The sequence below is a fragment of the Heterodontus francisci genome, chromosome 16 (genome assembly GCF_036365525.1).
Source record: "Heterodontus francisci isolate sHetFra1 chromosome 16, sHetFra1.hap1, whole genome shotgun sequence".
NCBI lineage: Eukaryota > Metazoa > Chordata > Chondrichthyes > Heterodontiformes > Heterodontidae > Heterodontus > Heterodontus francisci.
In genome coordinates, this window is record NC_090386.1 from 43,484,326 (window position 1) to 43,507,993 (window position 23,668).

Here is a 23,668-nt window from a genome sequence, read left to right on the forward strand (position 1 = left end):
AAGAAAATAAAAAGGATGATTAAAAGTGCCAGAGGCATAAAAGTTTAGTGCAATGGTGACCTTCAGTGCCACTGGCATTGGGAGGCCATGACCTCCCATGGGGTTCAGCTCATCCTCCATCATAGCACACAGCTCAGCGACAGCCTCCTTGGAGAGGCACAGTCTTCGGCGAAACTGCCACTCAGACATCTAAAGGCAGCTGAGCCTCTGATGGCATACCCTCTCTGGAAGTCCTTCTGAACACAGGAGGCTTTTTGCATGCCCTTCTCCTGCGTGTCACACAGAGGCAGGCCCTCCTATTGGCCCTGAGGTTGCTGCTCTCCCACTGCCTGTGGATGCACCTTCTTCCCTCTCTGCTCTTCCTCCTCCTCCCTGGAGGTCCCGAAGCCTGGGTGAATGAGGCCCATGGTAGGTGGCCTCTCTCAGTTCCAAAGCCTCTTATCCAAACTTGCTCTTCCCCTTCCCCCCCACCCCATTTCTTGTGCTCAAGTGCCAATGCCCAGATGGGATTCTGGTGGCACACCCCATAGTGCTGGCACCTTTTCCCCCAACTCCTGCCTTCGATTGCCAGTGGCTACACTGCTCCACCCACTCTGGCATGCCATGCTGGCACCCACGATGGCTGACGGAGAAAGCCAGCACAGAGCTCCGTCTTGCTTACTGCCTCCTTTTACCAGCTGAGGCACTGAATCCCCATGCTTCCCATGCACCATTCATATAATTCAAAAACTGCTGTAAAATCGCTGTGAATTGGACAATTAATTGGTTTTATTACCTTCCCAACAGATTCATGCATGATGTTCTCTGACTATGTCAGCTGCCGTTGGGAATATCCAGCAGGAACAGGAAGCTTCCATCCCGATATTCCTCCTCCCTCCTACCTCCCAGCCCATCCCCAAAGGGCCTGGAAAACTCAGCCATTTATTTCTGTAAGGTACTGTTGCAAAATCAAGCCTTCTTTGTTAAGCTTTACTCTTAAAAAAATAAATTTTGTTCCATGGACTGAAAATGGTCTCGATTTATTGACATTTCAGGATTGTGACGGTAATGTAATGTAACAAGACGCATAGATTAAATCTATATCCTTTGTCGTCATATAGTTTGTTTCATAACCTTTGGTACTTGAAATTCTTTCATTTTTCCAGGAGAAGAGTAAAGAGCTACACTTGAAGTGCTTTTCTTTTTCTATCCTTCACTGTGCAGACGTAGATACAGAATTGCTTTCTTGAATGTATCAAATCTCTTCAAAGGGAAAGGCACCTGTGCTGGGGAATGGAACACCTTTCTATTTTTGCATTCACTGTCAAATGTACTTGGTTCAGTTAGCAAAGAGTCAAGAATAAATCGTTCTCCATACTGCACCTTCATTGTGATTTAACTTTAAACTCAACAGGACGCCACAAGTAGGTGGATTTATGATAGGGTTGCAAATCATAAATATATTTATTTTCAATTTCTCATTGTTACATGACATATTACAATAACATCACCTTGGAATTTCCATCTGAGTTCAGAATCCAGGACTTGAGTACTCCAGTGGAGTAGTGAGGGAGTGCAACTGATATGGCAGATAAAACTAAAATTCAAATGAGTTGCCTACACATCTTGAGGGAAATGGTGCAGTCAGGCTATGTGAAAGGGGCTCAAGCAGGAAAAGGTACCAGGGCCAGACTAAGTAGTAAAGAAAGTATCAGTGATTGTAAGCAATAGCCTAGCAAGTATTTCTAGTAGTTCAAAGCAGATTAGAACCATAGAAAATTTACGGCACAGAAAGAGGCCATTCAGCCCATCGTGTCTGCGCCAGCTGAAAAAACTAGCTGCCCATTCTAATCCTACCTTCCAGCACCTGGTCTGTAGTCTTGCAGGTTACAGCACTTCAGGTGCAGGTTCAGGTACCGTTTAAATGAGTTGAGGGTTTCTGCCTCCGCCACCAATCTGGGCAGTGAATTCCAGACACACACCACCCTCTGGGTGTAAAAGCTTTCCTCATGTCCCCTCTAATTCTGCTACCAATCACCTTAAATCTGTGCCCCCTGGAAATTGACCTCTCCACTAGGGGAAACAGGTCCTTCCTATCTACTCTATCTAGGCCAGTCATAATTTTGTATATCTCAATTGAGTCACCCCTCAGCCTCCTCTGATCTAAGAAAAATAACCCTACCCTATCCAGTCGTTTTTTTTCAGATAAAGCCTGATGATTGGAGGAAAGTGCATATGATTGTCACATTGGAAAAAATGTTAAAATCATAATCTGCCAATTATAAATGAGAGAGTTTAACTTCACTGCTTAATAAATTCAGGGAAAGCATTTTGAGGGATGCTTGGCTCGATTTTTTTTATTTGTTCTTCAGATGTGAGTATTGCTGGCAAGGCCAGTGTTTATTGCCCATCCTCAATTGCCCTTGAGAAGGTGTGAGCCACCTTCTTGAACCACTGCAGTCCATGTGGTTTAGGTACACCAGCAGTGCTGTTAGGAAGTTCCAGAATTTTGACCCAGCGACAGTGACGGAACAGTGATATAGTTCCAAGTCAGATGGTGTGTGGCTTGGAGGGGAACTTGCAGGTGGTGGTGTTCCCTTGTGGTGTCTGCTGCCCTTGTCCTTCTAGGTGGTAGAGGTTGTGGGTTTGGAAGGTGCTGTTGAAGGCGAGTTGCTGCAGTGCATTTTGCAGATAGTACACACTGCTGCCACTGTGCGCCAGTGGTGGAGGGAGTGAATATTTAAGGTTGTAGATGGGGTGCTAATCAAGCAAGCTGTTTTGTCATGGATGGTGTTGAGCTTCTTGAGTGTTGTTGGAGCTGCACTCATCCAGTCAAGTGGAGAGTGTTCCATCATATTCCTGACTTGTGCCTTGTAGATTGTGGACAGGATTTGGGGAGTCAGGAGGTGAGTTACTCGCCACAAAATTCCCCAGCCTCTGACCTGCTCTTGTACCCACAGTATTTATATGGCTGGTCCAGTTAGGTTTCTGGTCAATATTAATCCTCAGGATGTTGATGGTGGGGATTCAGCAATGATAGTGCCATTAAACGTCAAGAGGAGACGGATAGATTCTCTCTTGTTGGAGAGGAATTCCTGCAGTGATATCTTGGAGCTGAGAAGTTTGATTGAGAATTTTCAGCATGGCTACAAACATTTGTGTTTGATAAACCCGATGCAGTTTTCTTTGAAGAATTGTTTTGAGCAGTGGACAAGAAATCCAGTACATATAATCTCCTTGGAATGTCTAAAAGCTTTTGATAAAGTGTCACATGAGGGATTCTGCTAAAATTAAGTCCCATAGTGTCAAGGGTGATATGTGTAGGATTTTCTTGTTAACTCCATGGCTCAGCTTATAGAAACTATTGAGTGGTGTGATAAACATAAATAGTAGTTCCCTTTTTGTTCAAAACAAAAATAAACACTCACTACATAATCCCAATTTTTATGACCGAGGTTAACCCAATTTAGTAATGAAATTTGCTATAACATTCAGTAGCCAAATATGTACAACCTTTTTGGACTGTACTGCACTCAGAATCAAGAAGCAATCAGCTCTTTCACTCTTCTGTGTTGGGGTATTGCTTTAAGTGCTGCAATATGGCTTTGCGAGGTGTATCTGAAATGGCTGTCGATCACTGTTATTCGCCGGTCAGCTGGATATTTTATATATCTAATTTATTTCAGAACAATATAGATATGACGCTAGTTCTGAATCAACAATAGGTTTATTTACAGTACTTTAAAATATCTCAGCACTTACAAGATTTCATTACAATGTTTTTCAGAACAGTCTTGTGTTTACTCGAACCTTCCAGCCTGTTTCTTTAGTTTCAGTTTCAAAACACTAGGCTTAAGTAATCAAGCACAGCAAACACTGATCAGTGGATAGATTAATACAATGAAACCCAGATCAATCAATCCATTGAACACTACAATCACCAAAACAGGATGTGATGCACAGACATTTGTGACCTCCAAGCATTTGTGGCCAACAGCTAAAGGAACAACAATGTAACACACCTTTCCAGCATTGCTGTGTAAATTAGTATCTTCAATAAAAGAACCTACCTTTTGGATTTACCGATCTTGTCTCTGTGATTGGTGTGTCCACGTTCTAACAACAAAAACATAATCTTCCGGAGGTTCCTCATGCATGTCTATACTCTTCTTCCATGGAAACGGCTTTGTCATCCCCATTGTCAGTTAACAACTGAGGTGGGCCCAAAGTGGGTTCCTTATATTCACCATCATTGTTTGTTTTTGGGTTTCCCTGCAGAGTTGTTTGTATCCACCGATTCCATTCTGTCTCCAGGTATTTGTTCTCTTGCATTAGATGGCACAGTCTCTGCCAGAGGTGCTTTGGGAGCTTTATGATCTTAATCTTTTGTTTACATTTAACGTTGTTTAAGTCTGTTCCTGAGTTCAACACCTTTTGTGCTATCAGTCTATCCTGATCTTTGATGATCTGCAAACTGAGCAAACTTTGCATTCTACCTTTGCCACAATTATTCCCTGTAAAAAAGAAAGACTTGCATTTATATAGCACATTTCATGAAGTCCCAAGGCACCTTACAGTCAATGAATTACTTGAGAATTGTAGGGCTGGATTTTCTAGCGGTGGCGGGCGAACAAAATGGTGGCCCATGCGCCATGCGTCCCAATGCCACTGCAGTCTACCTTGCGGCGGCCCCGGATAATGCGCAATTCAGGCTGCCCCCCCATCTTGTGGAGGGGGCAGGCTCTGCGACACTACAGCGCAAGCGCTGGCACCATTTTTAAAGGGCAGCCAGTCTTGCTGGCTGATTTACATTTTTAAAATCCTACCCCCACAATGTACCGCACAAAAAACTATCACCTTTCCCCACCAAAAACATTTAAATGTAACAGGTATCCTCTACCCCTACCCCCCAAAACGCTTACCTGCAACACTTGTCCTTTCCGCCCCCCAAACTAGTCAAAGTGCAGAGATCACCCATTCCCACCCTCCCCTACACTATTAATGGAGATCAGAACCCATCACCACCCCCCCACAACTGCACTAGTAATCCTATGTTCACCCCCTTCCCCACCTCGGTGGCACCTGCTTTCTCTGGATGGGAAAGTGAAGGTGTGTGAGTGCTGGCTGCTGCTTGGAAGATCCCAGGAAGAAGTTGAGATCGGTGTTAATTTTATTCAAATGTACTAATTTCATTAATTTAAATATGGAAATTCGTGTTCTATTGCCCGATGGACCCTCGCCACGGAGCCTCGCCACTGAAAGGAAGATCGGGCCCAGCACTCCCAGCGTCAGACTCCATGGCGGGCTATTGCCTGAACAATCTTCCAGCACCCCCTGCCACGGAGCCCAATGTCGGGAGTTCAGTAAAATCCCGGACATAGTCATTGTTGTAACTCAGAAGCAGTCTCGTCACTCGGGCCTCTTCCCTCTGTTTCACATTACATTGCCACAAGATAGCTTAAAGACAAGGTTACTGTTGAATTTACAAAGAATGTTTCTTGCTCAACATTGTTGAGTACAGCATGACCAAATATCCCATGATGCACCAGCTGTTCCAACGTTTCCCTTCAGTCGTTTTATTCAATCCATCTCTACAGTGTGAGATGCTTGCAAATTGATTAAAGGAATGTAGACAAGTTTAGTTTAGTTTAGAGATACAGCACTGAAACAGGCCCTTCGGCCCACCGAGTCTGTGCCGACCATCAACCATCAACTAATCCTACACTAATTCCATAATTCCTACCACATCCCCACCTGTCCCTATATTTCCCTACCACCTACCTATACTAGGGGCAATTTATAATGGCCAATTTACCTATCAACGTGCAAGTCTTTGGCATGTGGGAGGAAACCGGAGCACCTGGAGGAAACCCATGCAGACACAGGGAGAACTTGCAAACTCCACACAGGCAGTACCCAGAATTGAACCCGGGTCGCTGGAGCTGTGAGGCTGCGGTGCTAACCACTGCGCCACTGTGCCGCCCGACAAAAGGTGCTTTTAAATGAGGCTGCTTCCCAATAGGGTCTGCTCACCAGTTGAATGCCCAAGTACTTGGTACTTAATTGCCTATGGTCATTATCTATATTAATAACTGGGCTATGATTTAGATAGCACAGTTATTAAATTTGCAGATGATACTGAACTGTGCAGTAGAATCTTTAGATATAAGAAATAGCTTAAAACTAGATTTGGATAGGTTGGAAAAATAATTCCAAATGGCAAATGTCTTTCAATGAAGTTAAGAATTGTAATTTTACTTGCTCCTTGGTGTGCGATCTGTCATTGAGCATCATGGGAGCACAAGTAATATTTAAAATAAACGTGGGATTTTATTAAAACAAAACTGGAACATATATACATAAAAGGTTACTGCAGCAGCTAGACCTGAACATGTCTTACTATGTCAGGCTCCACCCACAACTAACTGGTCATGTGTGACTCGACATCACTTCCTCTGATGATATTCATTTGCAGTCCTTAAGGTGGTCCGCCCTTAAGGTCATCCCACAACAGGTATGTAGTTAAGCAAATAGGTGTACAGAATTCAGGTGTAGAGTATAGCATGAGTAGGTATAGGTAAAGGCGACTAGTAAGGAGAGAGGCTTGGGAGTGGTGGTAGCCACAGCCTAAAGAAGCAAGCACAGTCTCAGGGGGCCACAGGCAAAATGAGTGATGTCTTGGGCTATGTTACTTGGATTGTTTAGTATAAAACTAGAGCAATGACTACAAGCCAAAAAGAACTTTGTTGGCTATGAAGCACTTTGGGACATCCTGAGGTCATGAAAGGTGCAATATATTTGGAAGTTTTTTCTTTCTTTGATAATAGGGTTGTAGAAGGTTTTCGTAAGACCTTATCTGAACTATTGTTTACCTTTTTGGTCTCTTAACCACATTGTAGCTCTAGAGAATAACAGAGAGAGTCAGTGAGGATGATGCCTGGCCTAAATGCATTGAGCTATGGAAATAGACTTTGTGCTTTTGGTATGGATTTGCTAGAGAGGCATAGGGTTAAATTTTATGCCTTCCCAGTGGGTCGGATGGTGGCGTGGGGGCAGCGTAAAAATTGGGTCCCTGGGGTGGGTTGGGAGGCTCCAGGAGGCCTACCCACCCTGCACCCGCCTCTGGTGAACTTTACGCTGCTCGGGTATGTAGGGGGGAAACGGCCCGCCCACCCGAGGCCAATCAAGACCCTTAAGTGGCTACTTAACAGCCATTTAAGGGCCCTCGCCCACCTCCACGGGTTGTTTACCCATGGCAAGCGGGCATGCTGGGGATAGCTGCCGTCCTTTCCGTGCCCCGGGGGGTGGGGGAGCATGGCAGTCGGGCACAGGGTGCCTGATTGAGGGCTGCCCCAGCCTCGCAACCCACACCCGGGACCTATGATGCCCCCTCCCCCCAAACGGCCGCTCCAGACTCAGCAGGGAAGGGCCAATCCCCCTGGTGAGGCAAGCCCAACTTACCTTGTTCCCAGGCTCCATGGCATCAGCTGGGCTGCAGTCCCAGCAGTGGACACAGCTCCCGGTGGCGCTGCTGGGACTAAGAGCTGCCCGTCCGCTGATTGGCTGGCAGCTCACTGAGGCGGCACCTCCTCCTTCAAGTGGGTGGAAGTCCCACCTCGGGACAATTACAGCCCAGGGACCCATAAAATACAGGACTGATCCCCGGGCTAGGTGGAAGCGGGTTCGCCACTGACTTTTACATTGGTGGAGAAGTCCCGTCCGCCTAAGGTAAAATCCAGCCCATAGAGTTAGAAGTGAGTGGATTCAGGTTTTTAAAGTTAAATAGATGGATGGTTTGAAGTGATGAAGCTGTGTAGTTCTAAGGGCCATCCTGGGGTGTGGAGTTGGATATCTGTAAGTTTTATTATACCAGATATTGATTGACCCATGGAACTGCATTGGTAGTGAGGATTGACTCCTTGCAGAACAGAAGGAGTAGGATGCAATTTTATAAAACTGAGAACAGAGCAAATGGGAGTAAGATTTTGGATAATAAAATGACTTTGGGTCTTCCTGGGTCTTGTCTGATCATCCTTGAAGGGCCAGAGAGGATTTTTTGACAGAGGCTTCCTAAATTGGCTATGGGTCTCTCTTTTTATTTGTCTATCCCAGAAGGTGGGAACATGGGAATGTGTCCAGTAAAAATGGAGTGAGCACAAACAGGCCAATGGCCTTTTTCATACAAAATGCGTAATGTAAAATTCTTTTTCTCCCCTTTTTAAAACTATAATTGTACTAATCCAACATAACCTATATTTTAGATCTCCCTTCATGTTCCATGTGGCTATGGGGCAATTATTGACTTGGAGGGGAGCAATTGATGTAGTATTCATTCTAACAACTTCCCAACTGCCTTAGCATCAGCTAAATTGCCCACTGACATTTCAAGATAACAACAGAAGTGCTATCAATTTTTATGTATGTGATTTGGTTCTGCCGCTGGAATGTCTACTTGAGCTATAGTCTTCAGCACTCTATTTGACACAGACTCCATTACCTGCCTCAACATTTGATGCCTTCTGAGCATTTAAGAGCAGTACCCATTATCGGCACATCTCCAGGTATTTCATCTGAGTTGGAACATCCTGACATTGGCTAGCAACGGCTTCCTCCTGCTGCTCATTCATGCTGTGTGTGTCTTCTTGTACACTGTCTTATTCTTCACTAACTAATGTGGCTGGATTGGAAGGGATAGAGTGAATGATGCTGTGTCCTGCAAGTACTAGAAGTGCTGGATACTGAACGCCCTATGTGTTTTTTTTTATCTGGCCCATCAAGTGGGAGAACAGAGATCAAAAGCTTAGAACAATTTCCTGAAAAATGGAGCTCATTTCATTTTCATTCAACAAAGCAACCTTGGATTCATGGTCATTTCTTACATGTGATTCTCTCTGTCCTTCTGGCACACAGAGCATGGCAATTAATTTTTGAATATTATTCTGTGCAGGCAGGTCTAAAGCAGCTGCAAGAAGAAATTCTGTTGTGTCAGGAATGACTAATCCCAAGGTAAACAGTGGGCAGGATTTTATCCTGCTCTTGGAAATGGGAACGGAGGTGGGGGACACACAAAATGGGAAGGTGTGCCATTGGATGGCGTGCCTGATGTCATCCTGCCCCCATGCCATTTTGTGTGCGCTGGGGAAGTTGGAGGACGTCCTCCCTCCCAAGCCCAACCTACTTAAGTGAGCAATTAATGACCATTTAAGGACAGCTTCCTGCCTCCGCTCCAATTTTACAAATGTCGGAGGGGCCCCTCTGCCGCGTGGAATCACCGCTAGGTGAGACCTGATGGCTTCCCAGCGGGCTTGGGGGGGTATCCCTCCTCTGAGGGCAACCCCGCTCCTACTGCCTTGCTGGGGCTTGCCTGACTGGGCCTGGTGACCCTGACCCCACTTACCTGCATCCCCGTGGTCTCCGACATTTTCACCACCACAGGCTTCCTGCAATACCAGCAGGAACCGCCTGGTGGTGTTGCTGGTACTGCAGAGCTGCTGGCCCTCTGATTGGCCGGCAGCTCTGGAGGCGGGAGCTTGTCCCTCATAGGGACTGTGTCTCTGACGGCCAGCGGTTAATTGGCTGCCCGTTATAAAATTCCACCCGGGGTCCAACAGAGGGCCGAGGCAGGATCTCCTCTGCCTTCTGGCCTGCCACTGGAGCCCCCGTCATCAGGACGAAATCTAGTCCAGTGATTCTGTTTTGCTGGTAAAATATGAGATAACAGGCAAATGGGAAAGTCTGCAAAGCAACGTCAGTGCCTGATACCTTTTCATGCATCTCCTTATGATGGAAACAGACCCTATTCATTCCATTTTCTGTCCCACAATAATAAAAGGAAATGGAATGACACGAAAATTGACAATTTAGCTATTAAGTCATGCTGTTATCTAACATGCCCAACTAGCATTATTGGAGTTGAGAGGAAGATGGAGGAAAAGCAGGAGTGAAATACCCGAGCATGAATCAAAATGATACTGAAACTGTTATGCTCTAATCAACCTCCCTTAAAATCAAATTATACTGCTGGTACTTGTCCTAATCTCTCTACATTTTGAATTACTTACACTTTTTAAGGTCTTGACTCAGATCAATGGTTAATTTTAAGAATTTCTTTCTCCCCTATTCTCATGGTACTTTCATCCTCTCCCATCTTTTCCTTCAGCAGAAAATTGGAAGCACTATGATTGCTGTTATAATGAAAATATATCATGGTGTCAAGATGAATGAAACACATTAAACAAAACTGCCTGACTTAGGCTGGAGGGCAGTACCAGCCATAGCAGTGCTGGGTTCCTGCCAGTCAAACGACCACTGGTTGGGAGTCTGGGCTGACTGAGATGACTGAAGTGGGCTTGTTTAATGCTAGTCAATTCTGTCAGCCCCACAATTATGCACTTCAAATTCAAATACGATACTTTCAGTGGAGTGTCATGCTGCTGAGTTTCAAGAAAAACAAAGACCCTGTAGTTATGCCATGGGATACTGGCATATGTAAGCTTAACATGTCCATCTGCAATACCTCTCTTTGCTATTTTAGTGTCGATATTAAACTATTTATTTTAAACGGATTAATGCCTCCAGTAAATGAGAGGAGCTTCAGATGAACAATGGCATTTGCAATTTCTGTTTATTTTCTATATAGGGAGCGATTGCAGTTTTTTTTGTAAGAATGCAAAGCATTCTATCATATGTACTGTAATGTTTATTACATTTGTAGTCAAATCATACTTTTTACTTTTGTTGCTGACAACACTTTCATATTTCCAACATTTCAAAGGACTTTTAAGTGCAGACATACACAAATGAAAATAATCTCTGAGCTCCGAGTAGTGACTCGAGCTTCCATTTCATTTATTCATCCTGTTTTGAATGTTCAGTATTTTTTGAGGACTCATGTATTTTAGAATTATGGACATTGTTTTATTTTGGGAAAACTGAAAAGAATTCCATAGATGTTTTTTCACTGGCATCATTGAAAGGACATTAAGAGGTCTTGTTTGAAAACAACATTTACTGGAAGTCACCTGTCTTCAGGGGCTTTTTGACTTTGTGGAGATGTTTACAGAGAAGTGACAGGTCAAGATTTATACGGGTCAGGAGGTTTGACTCTTGAGATATTGTTTTTGGTTTCACTTTGGACAGTGTGTTGGGGTGTGAACTGTTTTGAAGGCAGTTGGCGAAAAGCAGCCAAGAGAGCAGTCGCCATCAGCACCCTCTTCCATCTCTTTGAGAACTTCCTGAGAATCAAGTATAAGAAATAGAGAAACTGATGCTGCATTTCTCCTGAAAAGCCTGCCAAACTGATCTTTAACATCATCTGAAAAGAACTGTTCTAGAAAGATACCAGTGACAGCCGTCTGCACATATTTGTGTCGCCAACCCAAAAAGGGACAACTGACATCTTTCCATATCTTTTTTTTTTCTTCAAGAATTGGCAAGTATTTGGCCAAAGTATTCTTTATTTGTCCTTTTTTGTAACAGAGCTCGAAAGAGAAAATCTCTACTTTTCAGTTAACTGGTGTATGTATGTGTGTGTATGTGTGAGTGCGAGGGGTTAAGGTAAAAAAGGAACATTCATATTTCAATCTGTGCGTGAATGCTTTGCATTGTTACTGGTTAAGTCTTGTTTTGTAATAAACTGATAATTTTGTTGTATATTAAAGAAACCTGGTTGGTGTATTTTATTCTGGGATAAAGAATAGAGTATGATTGACCGCATCGGTAATGGGTAAACATTTAAATATATGTTGTGACCTGTGGAGAACTGGAACTAGAAAAGACAGTGCACTCCTCCCACCTTGGTCGTAACAATTTCTATTCAAGTATAAGGCATATCCGATAATTAAAAAGTGTGCTAAATTCAATAAAAACACTCATCTGTGGGGATAAAATATACAAAGTTAATTTGGCCTTTGTGTATCAGATGATGAAGCAAAAAATATATAAGGAAATGTGTTTCACAAGATTAACATGTCATAAGGAGTACAAAAGGTCAATGTAATTTGTACTGAGCTGTTAAAGGAAAAGCCTTAGCTTTCTAAAGGTGTAATGCAGAATCCAACAGCTCTGCTGTTACAGATTTAAACATGGTTTATATTTAGGACCTTCATGACAGCTAGGAAACCCAGAAGTACAGGTTTCCTGGAAGTCCTGCCAACTTAGTGGCAGGAGCTCTTTTAAATTTTTTGACTCCACTTTTTGGCTGGCAGCCAGACAGAATGAGAGGCTGGATGGCAGACGGGTAGGCGGGCAGAAAGACTACGTCCATGAGGGAGGGAGAGATTGGGCGGGAGGGAGGGAGGTTGGGAGTGTCACTGGGGTGACAGACATGGTGGAGGGTTGAAATAGCCATCCAGGAGGGCCTTGTTTACATCGGCATGGTAGTGAGAGTCGCTGGGGAAGACTTCGGTAGGCAGGCCGTGAATTGATCGGGGTGTCCAATCACAGTGTCCAATTGTGTGGAGGGAAGCAGGTAAGCTTAAGGGACTAGGAGGGAAGCACTCCTGGGCTGAAATTTTACCTGAAGCAAGAAAGTCCCACTGCTGGGCCCTAAAGTGGGTGGTGTGGCCGCGCGGGCAGGAGGCAGAGTTGCGATCGTGATATTCTCAGGGCTGGCCAATTATGGCCTCGCGGGGGGGAAGGCGACCAGCGAGGCGATGCGGACAGGGGTAAGTTCCAGATCTTGAAACGTTGGTGCCATCTTTAAAATCTAGCCAGCTTGGCATGTTAATGCAGCAGCCGCGAAGAGAGCAGTGAGAGAGCCCTGGCAGCAGCAGAAATTGAAGACATCACTGAAGAACAATCAAGGGTCAATCCAAGATTCAACGATGCCTCCCTGGAGTTACTATTCCAGGCTGCAAGGGCACAGAGGGAAGTCCTTTTCCCTCGGGACGGCGGGAAGGGACCGGCTCGCCAAACCAAGCAGGCCTGAATGGAGATAACAGAGAGGTCAGCAGCATTGGGGCTGTCCCCCGTACCAAGCTGCAGTGCCGAAAGAGGATCAATGATCTGAGTGTTCTGGCAAGGTGAGTACAGTGCATAGTATTAAGCTTGCAGCCTTAAATGTGGTTGAAGGTGAATATGAAATTAGAGAAGGGGTTAGTGGCGATGCCCAGGCATGTTGATCCAGCAGAGCATGTTAATGCAGCATGTTAGTCTCTCTGTGCAACACACCAATGAGGCAGAGGTGACTCCTGCACAGCCAGTGCTGATTGGCTTCATGCTGGAGGCTTGTCTGTGGTCCCACGATGGACAGTTAGGCTGCCACCAACACAGGAGTTGTGCATTTCTTTGATGGGTGAGTAACAATGGGAATTTATGTGCTTGCAGGAAAAGAGAGTCCACAACACAAGGGAAATGTCACAAACTGGAGGTGGTGTACCCTACATGGCCATCCTCACACCTATGGAGGAAGAGGCATTGGAGCTGGGAGGAATGGAGACAGGCAAGGATATCGCGGTTGCTGAAATGGGTGTGGAGCGCTGGAGAATGAGTGGCTTAATGAATAGATGCATGAGACTCTGTGGTGAGCACAAAGCATAGTGCTCTGTGTGCCCCACTGATCACATAGAGCTTCAGATGATGAGAAGGACATGTTTGAAAGCGCATCGTCCTCTCATCACCCTCCTCTCTCTTATCGGTCATGGACAAGAGCAGCCAGCTGCCGAGCCTAAGCAACAGCCCCCCACCTCTGAGGAAGAGGAGGAGACGTTGGAGGGTGCACTGTTACATTATTCCCCCGCATCCTGTTGTGTTTGCTTCTCTTTCGGTTAGTATTGACTATACACAAAACCAACCATGCATAAGGGATCGGTTAACACGCAACATAGGTTCTTTATTTATAACCGTACTGTAGGTGTGCAACTCGGAGCAATCCTACACAGGTCTGGTCTGAATGGTACTGAAGGTGTGCCACAACATCCCCCTTTTTCTAAATAAAAATTAGCCCCCTTAAACAAATAAACCATAACTATATACAAGTCAGCAAGCAGTGGTAAACTACAAATATACATCGTACAAGACTATGGCATAAGACTCATAGACTCATAAGTCTCAATACCGTAATGATGGTCTAACCACACACCCTGACTTGGTAACTGTATATCTGCTCTTGGACTGCTGAATACTATAGAACCATAGAGTCACAGAAAATTACAGCACAGAAAGAGGCCATTCGGCCCATCGTGTCTGTGCCAGATGAAAAAACTAGCTGCCAAATCTGATCCCACCTTCCAGCACCTGGTCCATAGCTTTGCAGGTTACAGCACTTCATGTGCAGATCCAGATACCTTATAAATGAGTTGAGGGTTTCTGCCTCCACCACCGATCCAGGCAGTGAATTCCAGACACCCACCACCCTCTGGGTGAAAAAGATTTTCCTCATGTCCCCTCTAATCCTTCTACCAATCACCTTAAATCTGTGCCCCTGGTAATTAACCTCTCCACTAGGGGAAACAGGTCCTTCCTGTCTACTCTATCCTCAATTAAGTCACCCCTCAGCCTCCTCTGTTCGAAGGAAAACAACGCTAGCCTATCCAAACTTTCCTCATAGCTGCAATTTTCAAGCCCTTGCAACATTCTTGTAAGTCTCCTCTGTACTCCCTCCAGAGCAATTATGTCCTTCCTGTTATGTGGTGACCAGAACTGTACGCAATACTCCAGCTGTGGCCGAACTAGCATTTTATCCAGTTTCACATGGACTCTTCTCTTTGGAAGTAGTGTGCATAGACTTTGTTTGAGACTTGTTTTTGGTGTTGTCCTGTTTGTGATGGAATCATACAGTGATGCATGGTCAGGAACTTCTCTGATCAGACCTCTGTTTCTCATTTTCTGCCCCTGTAACCCTGGCTGAGATGAAACCTCATGAACCTTCTCTTTCAGGGCCAGTGGTTCTGCTGCAACACTTTTGTATTTTCCTTTATCCTGTAGACACTTAAAACAAATTTTCTGGTGTGCAGCCTCACCATTTTCTAAGGTTTTGTTCCTTGCCCTTTGCAATCTCAACTCCTCTACCTGATTCGCCAGCATTTTGGCCTCGTTTTGCTCACTCAGAAAATGTTCTTATAGCTCATTTTGTTTTGCTTCTGTTTTCTTCAGGTAGTCTTCCAACATCTAAAGCAGTGTGAAACATTTCTTCAACTGTTCTATTTCTTGAGTGAGATCCTCAAAAGAGTGAACTGGTTTGTCCTTTTGATGGTTAATACCATGTATCATCACAAAGGTTAAGACCTGCAATTGCTGGTCCAGTAATCTGAATAATATAAAAGAGTTGGGATGTCCACGCCAATTGGTTGTACTGACAATCTATCCTTATGGAAACAAAACATGGAATTGCTGACCCATTATAAGCTGTAAGCTGGTTGCTTGTAGGCATCATCATGGCTTTCCATGCTGTCATGGACCTGTAATTATCTTTCTACTCACATTTAAAAAAAGGGTGTGCCTTTACGACTCTGTTAAAAACAGTGCACCTTTAAGGGAGAGAAGGTTCTAGAATTCCTGAGACACAGTGTGCCCCAGTTGCATTTTTTGGTTACCCTGAGCAACAGCAGGAGAGAAAGAGGTCACATGGTAATGTTTCCACTTTGACTGTGTGTAGAACTAGCAGAAACCAGCTGTGACCAGTTAGTTCTGAGAGACTTTCCAGCGAGGTGAATTGAAGAAAAGGAGCTGTTTTATTCTCTCTCAGAAAAATTCTACAAGGAGCTACAAGCCAAGTTAATTCCCTGAGTAAAGAAGAAAAGCTTTTCTTTTTCAAGAAAATGTTTGTATTGCTGTGCTCATCATTCAAAGAACTGTTTAATGCTTGCTACAGCCGAAGAGTTGAATGCCTATCTTCTGAATGACTATTTTTATCAAATCCAGATGAAGACTTCAAGTGACCTTTGCCCATTTCCACATTAGAAGACCTCATTCATTAGGAACGTAACCTACAAAAAACGTTCTTATTTTTATTATTTCTTAAGAGACAGCTATTTTTAAAAACTCCACATTTGTTACCTTATTTCTGGTTACCTTCTGCGTCTGTTTTTTGTTGTACCCAAAAGGGTCCCTGTGCTTGTAAGGGATGTTGTACCTTTTTGTTGACCATTTGACTCTTGTTACAAACCTTGCTCCTCCCATCAGGTTTGGCTCTCTTGCACAGCTGCCTCCAGTGCTCTTTTGCATTGCATGTTTTGCAAACATCATAGAATGTCAGACAACTCCTTGGCGCATGTTGCAGCCGGCAACTCTGACATGGCCTTCCAGATTTGGAACTTTTTGCTAGTGTACCAATCACTGGGGTATAAAATGATCAATAAATTTACAAAAAACTTTCTTATTTTTATTATTTCTAAGAGACAGCTATTTTTAAAAACTCCACATTTAAAAATAAGTTAACTATTGTTACTTTTGAATTCATGCGTGTGAATGTGGGAGTTAGATTAAAATAATAAGTTATAAGGTCTTTAGACATAGGTTTATCCTGACAGTGTTTAAGATTTAGATTTTTAATAAATAGTTAAGTTGTTGTTGTTAAACACTCTAGTAACCCCAGAATGAAACAGATCAAACCAAGTATCTTTAGGCAACAACAAATTAACTATTTATTTAAAAATGAAATCTTAAAGACTATTAAGATAAATCTATGATCAAAAATAACAATAGTTAACTTTTTTTTTAAATGTGGAGTTTTTAAAAATAGCTGTCTCTTAGAAATAATAAAAATAAGAACTTTTGTGCAGGTTTTGGTGGACAGAATGACATGAACCCAAGGCGGTGAACACGAAAATTGATCTTGATCTGCAGTTGATCATCAAATGTAAGCCAAATCTTGGCGGGATCTTTCTGATCCTCCTCTGTGAGCCCCGATGCATTCAATTGGTGCAAACCTTTGTTGCCTATGGCGATACAAATTTTCATGGCTTGCTTCTCAGATCAGAGACTGCTAAATCGACGAAGCACAACTCGACTCACTGTTTAAACTACTTAAACTCTGAGACAAGATCAGCCACTTTCCAGTTGATGGATGGAAACTTGGAAGTCAGCCTTGGCCTTCAACTGAAAGTATAAGCTTTCTTTGTAGCAAAAAAACTTCCCTCTGTTTTGGGGGGGAAGAAAATCACTGCAGCAGCAACTGCGTGCAGTTCCACAGGTTGCCATAGCCCAGTGGTATAGTGAGGCTTTGAGTACATGGCGCTGTCTCCCAGTTCACGCACTTTCTGTTGGCCCAGCCCAAGAGGGCGATTTCAGTATGAAAAGGATCAACAGCAAAATGGTGTACAATGCTGCTGAAAAGTTTTTTTTTAATAGATCTCGCCTGATACCTTTGTGTGATCGCCCAACTCTGGAACAATTAATCAATTAATCCAATGGCTTTCTGTGCCCTGTAACTGATCTGGTAACCCGATATAGCTCCCTGGTGTCTCTGCCCAAGTACCAATCTGGTGCGATGCCTCCTGATGCGAAGTGCAGAGGATCTGTTGTAACTTACAGATTTCCTAAGTAGGTCCAGAATAACCCTGATATGCTCCTGGGATCTTGACTCCCTTTCAGAACAGAGCCCTTTACTTGAGTCTGCAAGGGCCCTATCTCAAGGCGAGAGTGCAAACAATCTTACCTTACACAAATGAAGAGCTGTCTACACAGGCTGTGTTACAAACGATGCGGTCGAAAGTCAGAGTCCTCTGTGTCCTTGAGAATCTTCAAAGTCTGTGAACTTGAACCTTGCTGGAGATGATGGAGTTCAAAATTGAAAAATCTCCACCCTTGCCAAAATATTGTGTTTGCTCCTCTTTGTGTTACTATTGACTGTACACAAAACCAATCATGCATAAAGGATCTGTTGTGGGATGACCTAAAGGAAGCACCACCTTAAGAGTGGACCACCTAAAGAGCTGCAAGTGAAGATCACTGGAGGAAGTGAAGTCGTGTCACACATGACCAGTTAGTTGTGGGTAGAGTCCAATATAGTAAGACGTGCTTTGGGGTGGCTTGTGCAACAGCTGTATCGACCAAAAATTACATTGTTGCAATGTTGGATTTTTTCTGAAGAGCACACCAACAAAGAACAAACAAAGAACAGCAGATTGCCTACCTGGAGAACAGCTGGCAGAAGATCCCACAACAGGCAGCAAACACAGACAGAATCTTGGGAGGTGTTGAAAATTCTCAGTACAGCAAGCAGTTTGCCAGGACCTTCAACTAATCTGGCAGTGGGTCAAAAATTTGAAAAGCAGTAGCTGAAGCCATTACAGTTTTAGATTTCCCATTTTTTGTTGCGTTGCAGGCAGGGTCTAAGCTGAAAAGTGCAGCAAGAGCCCAACAGCACCACTGGAGGTCCAGCATAGTGAGAAAGGCTGTATGAGGCAGCTGCTGGTACTGCAAGCTCCAGCCCTCTAAAAAAAGAACTCTCTGAGTTTAAAAAAAACAAACAGCTTTGTGGGGCGGCACAGTGGCGCAGTGGTTAGCACCGCAGCCTCACAGCTCCAGCGACCCGGGTTCAATTCTGGGTACTGCCTGTGTGGAGTTTGCAAGTTCTCCCTGTGTCTGCGTGGGTTTTCGTCGGGTACTCCAGTTTCCTCCCACCACCAAAAGACTTGCAGGTTGATAGGTAAATTGGCCATTATAAATTGCCCCTAGTATAGGTAGGTGGTAGGGGAATATAGGGACAGGTGGAGATCTGGTAGGAATATGGGATTAGTGTTTCTTCTTCTTTGGGCCTCCTTATCTCGAGAGACAATGGATACGCGCCTGGAGGTGGTCAGTGGTTTGTGAAGCAGCGCCTGGAGTGGCTATAAAGGCCAATTCTGGAGTAACAGGCTCTTCCACAGGTGCTGCAGAGAAATTTGTTTGTTGGGGCTGTTGCACAGTTGGCTCTCCCCTTGCGCCTCTGTCTTTTTTCCTGCCAACTACTAAGTCTCTTCGACTCGCCACAATTTAGCCCTGTCTTTATGGCTGCCCGCCAGCTCTGGCGAATGCTGGCAACTGACTCCCACGACTTGTGATCAATGTCACACGATTTCATGTCGCGTTTGCAGACGTCTTTATAACGGAGACATGGACGGCCGGTGGGTCTGATACCAGTGGCGAGCTCGCTGTACAATGTGTCTTTGGGGATCCTGCCATCTTCCATGCGGCTCACATGGCCAAGCCATCTCAAGCGCCGCTGACTCAGTAGGGTGTATAAGCTGGGGATGTTGGCCGCTTCAAGGACTTCTGTGTTGGAGATATAGTCCTGCCACCTGATGCCAAGTATTCTCCGAAGGCAGCGAAGATGGAATGAATTGAGACGTCGCTCTTGGCTGGCATACGTTGTCCAGGCCTCGCTGCCGTAGAGCAAGGTACTGAGGACACAGGCCTGATACACTCGGACTTTTGTGTTCCGTGTCAGTGCGCCATTTTCCCACACTCTCTTGGCCAGTCTGAACATAGCAGTGGAAGCCTTACCCATGCGCTTGTTGATTTCTGCATCTAGAGACAGGTTACTGGTGATAGTTGAGCCTAGGTAGGTGAACTCTTGAACCACTTCCAGAGCGTGGTCGCCAATATTGATGGATGGAGCATTTCTGACATCCTGCCCCATGATGTTCGTTTTCTTGAGGCTGATGGTTAGGCCAAATTCATTGCAGGCAGACGCAAACCTGTCGATGAGACTCTGCAGGCATTCTTCAGTGTGAGATGTTAAAGCAGCATCGTCAGCAAAGAGGAGTTCTCTGATGAGGACTTTCCGTACTTTGGACTTCGCTCTTAGACGGGCAAGGTTGAACAACCTGCCCCTTGATCTTGTGTGGAGGAAAATTCCTTCTTCAGAGGATTTGAACGCATGTGAAAGCAGCAGGGAGAAGAAAATCCCAAAAAGTGTGGGTGCGAGAACACAGCCCTGTTTCACACCACTCAGGATAGGAAAGGGCTCTGATGAGGAGCCACCATGTTGAATTGTGCCTTTCATATTGTCATGGAATGAGGTGATGATACTTAGTAGCTTTGGTGGACATCCGATCTTTTCTAGTAGTCTGAAGAGACCACGTCTGCTGACGAGGTCAAAGGCTTTGGTGAGATCAATGAAAGCAATGTAGAGGGGCATCTGCTGTTCACGGCATTTCTCCTGTATCTGACGAAGGGAGAACAGCATGTCAATAGTCGATCTCTCTGCACGAAAGCCACACTGTGCCTCAGGGTAGACGCGCTCGGCCAGCTTCTGGAGCCTGTTCAGAGCGACTCGAGCAAAGACTTTCCCCACTATGCTGAGCAGGGAGATTCCACGGTAGTTGTTGCAGTCACCGCGGTCACCTTTGTTTTTATAGAGGGTGATGATGTTGGCATCGCGCATGTCCTGGGGTACTGCTCCCTCGTCCCAGCACAGGCATAGCAGTTCATGTAGTGCTGAGAGTATAGCAGGCTTGGCACTCTTGATTATTTCAGGGGTAATGCTGTCCTTCCCAGGGGCTTTTCCGCTGGCTAGGGAATCAATGGCATCACTGAGTTCCGATTTGGTTGGCTGTATGTCCAGCTCATCCATGACTGGTAGAGGCTGGGCTGCATTGAGGGCAGTCTCAGTGACAGCATTCTCCCTGGAGTACAGTTCTAGGTAGTGCTCAACCCAGCGGTCCATCTGTTTGCGTTGGTCAGTGATTATGTCCCCCGATTTAGATTTGAGGGGGGTGATCTTCTTGATGGTTGGCCCAAGAGCTCTCTTCATGCCATCATACATTCCTCTGATGTTTCCGGTGTCTGAGGCCAGCTGAATATGACTGCATAGGTGTTGCCAGTAGTCGTTTGCGCAACGCCTAGCTGTTCTTTGTGCAGTACTTCTGGCTGCTTTAAGTGCTGCGGATGTTAAATCGCTGGGGGCTTTCTTGTAGTTCAAAAGTGCAATGCGCTTAGCGGCTATGACAGGTTCCAGCTCTTCATTATGAGATTGAAACCAGTCTGCATTTCTCTTCGCACTTTTGCCGTAGGTGGTCAAAGCTGACTCATAGATTGCGTCTCTGATGTGGGCCCACTTGGTCTCAGCATCCCCTGTGGGAGTGTTTTGAAGGGCTGTTACAAGTGAATTTAGAAATTTTTGTAACAGCTGTGGGTGAGAAATTCTGCTCGTGTTGATGCGCGGGTGGCCCTTCTGCTTGGAATGATGCAACTTCTTTGGTCTGAGTCTAACCTTGCTGCACACCAGGGAGTGGTCGGTGTCGCAGTCCGCATATGGGATTAGTGTAGGATTAGTATAAATGGGTAGTTGATGGTCGGCACAGCCTCGGTGGGCCGAAGGGCCTGTTTCAGTGCTGTATCAATAAATAAATAAAGAAACAAATAGCTGATCTCTCTCGATTTAAAAAAAATTGGCCAAGCTGTGTAAACAAGCTATCACACAGTAAAAACAAATGATATAGTCTCTCACTCTTAAAAGGGGCAGGGCTGCAAAAAATATATCTGTCTTAAAGAAACAGAAAGAAGTGTGCTGAGCAGCTGAGGTCACTCACAGTTGGAGGACTGTGGGAGGGTCCGATGATGCTCAGCTTCAGGCTGAATATAAACCTCTGGAGTCATCAACAAGGTGGCAGATGCTGAAGCTGCAGTATGAGGTACGTGAACATCTGACAGAGTTTCCAGAGGCTATGTGACAGAGCAGTCCATTCAGACTATGAGTGCAGTCATGACTGGCATGTGCATGCATGGCTTCTTCCATCAAAAGACTGGCGACCTTTATGAAGAGTCACATCCAGCAAACCACCCACTGGATGCTGGAGATGCGCACAGACTTGCATGCCATTGCCAACTCCATGAGCTCGGTGGAGTAATTGCTGGGTGAGAGGGAGACGTGACTCCTGGAGCCATCACCAGGTCCTCAGACTCCTCAATAAGCAGGGAAAGCCATTATATGCCCTGATGGGGTAGAGGAGCAGCTGTCTGCAGCATATTGGAACTCCTCTGCAGGGTGTGGACAGCGTCCTCAGCCCATCTGATGGTGAAACTAGCGCCTCATGAAACCTCAGAGACAGAGGGGGCCCCTGCAGGCCTCAGACAACTAGAGGACAACTGCTACAGTCATTGAAAGCCACGGAGCAGAAAGGTCAGCAGCCTGCCTCCACCTCAGTTGACAACGTAGCAGGAGCACCATGTAGGAGGACCCACCCACAAGTGCGTGAAAAGTCCACCCAGCTGCATTTGTGTTTCAAGGGGTTAGATCCTGATGTTAGATGCTATTTTGCTGTGTGGTGTTTTAAATGAATTGCGAAATGCCACACCACTAAAAGAATCCTTTGCTTTTTTCAAACACTACTGGGCTAGTAACAGTTCACTGGCTCCCACAATTGGTGTGATGGGAAGGAGCACACCAGATGGGGTCAATGCATTTCCCATGCTGTTGTCTCATGTGATGATGGATCCAAGAAAATGGAAAGGACTTCAAGGAAATGGCAACAGGTCTGCAGAAGGTGAATGATTTATTGGATTGATTGGACGTGTCAGTAAGGCTCATGTGAAATGTGTCTGTATTAGTGAGTCACAAAGCTCCCTTGTGCATATGTCATTGTGCCTTGCCTGCTGTCCCTCAGGGTCTTCATCCTGTTGTGCCTGGTCATCATCCCCTTCGTATCCTCATCCTCAGAGGAGGCATCTCGCTCCTGAAGGTCCTCATTGTTCAAAGCTTCTCCCCTCTGTCACATCGGGTTGTGTAGAGCAAAGCATGCCACTACGATAAGTGAGACTCTTGCATTGAAGGGATCCACCAGATCTATCCAGGCAGCAGAACCATATCTTCAGAAGGCTTATAGTCTGCTCAATGGTTGCTGGAGTTGTCCCATGGCAGCTAGTGTATCTCACCTCTGCATTTGTGCTTGGGTCCCTCACAGGCGTAAATAGCCATCTCTTCAATGGGTAGCCCTTATCAGCCTATATCCATCCTTGAAGTCACTTGGGGGGGCCTGAAAAGGTCGGGTACCTGGGACTACCTTAGTATGAATGCATCATGGCAACTTCCCGGGAACCTTTTGCAGACCTAAAGGATCCATTTGCGGTGCTCGCAGACCAGTTGTAGATTGAGCAAGTAGAAGCCCCTCCAGTTGATGAAGGATGCTGCCTGGTCCGTGGGAGCATTAATGACCACATGCGTGCAGTTGATGACACCCTGTACCTGAGGGAATCCAGCGATGGCTCCGAACCGGACAGGCTTCTCAGCAGATCGATGCGAAAGTGCACATACTGACTGGCCCTCTTGAACATGGTATTGGTGACCATCATGATGCAATGATGAGCCGCAGTCTGGGAGATCCTACAGATATGTTCAGAAGATTAAAAACAGAAACTGCTGGAAATACTCAGCAGGTCAGGCAGCAGCTGTGGAAAGAGAAGCTGAGCTAACATTTCAGGTCTATGACCTTTCATCAGAAACCTGATGAGACCAAATCAGAGCAGACATTCAAGCAGAATGCTCCCACTGTGTTAGGCAAATTTGTTTTTGCTTTTGATGGCTACTTCCACTGTCCATTCAGTTCCAGCCTCCCTACTGAGCCATGCTACCTTTCGCAGCCAACCCACTGCAGCCAACACTCACCTCCTGCTAAGCCTCTGCCTCGTTATAGCTCTGAAGCTCTGCTATCCCCGCACAGCCCTTGTAAAATTAAAAATACCTTGTAAAATTTCATCTAATTTAACAGATTGAATTACCTTCCCAACGTGTTCCAGCACCATCTCCTTCTGCCAGTCTGACGCTTTT